A 490-nucleotide genomic window follows, 5' to 3' on the forward strand; every position below is an offset into this window, starting at 1 on the left:
TTCCAACTGGTACATATGCACATATAAACCCATATACAAGAAATATAGTCATTTACATATGTATGACATGCTCTTTGATTATGATGATGATCTAAAGTAGTTCCAATCTTGTTAGTATTTATAATTTTTTTTTGTAAATATATATTTAACATTAGCTGAAATATTTTCCCAACTATTACTTAACCTATAAGTGAGTGGAGACATTTTTATTTGATATACATATGGTATGTTGTACATATATGAGGAAAAATGAGGCAAAAGTACATAAAGGTATCAGAGCACTTGCATAAGAATAAATTAAATTATCAATGATGCCTGAGATGAATGGTAGTGAGTGATGGGAGATGAACAAGAGGAGCAGTGGCATTTCACTGGCACTCAGCAACTAAGAGCAAAGAGTATCCAGTTTCATTTTCTTTCTTATCTGTTACATGCATGCACTAAAACGTACACATACTAAAACACTAAGATATACTTTCCACTCCAGGTG

At 31.6% G+C, this 490-nt stretch overlaps 1 long non-coding RNA gene across 1 annotated transcript in view; it reads left to right on the forward strand.

The window, feature by feature from the left end:
* The first annotated feature begins 56 nt into the window (after positions 1 to 56).
* Positions 57 to 490, forward strand: part of LOC119589026 — a 25309-nt gene continuing 24875 nt past the window's right edge. Inside the window, exon 1 of the long non-coding RNA XR_005230163.1 lies at positions 57 to 487. This is a non-coding gene — a long non-coding RNA (uncharacterized LOC119589026). The remainder of the gene's footprint in view (positions 488 to 490) is intronic.

The sequence above is a fragment of the Penaeus monodon genome, chromosome 24 (genome assembly GCF_015228065.2).
Source record: "Penaeus monodon isolate SGIC_2016 chromosome 24, NSTDA_Pmon_1, whole genome shotgun sequence".
Classification (NCBI taxonomy): Eukaryota; Metazoa; Arthropoda; class Malacostraca; order Decapoda; family Penaeidae; genus Penaeus; species Penaeus monodon.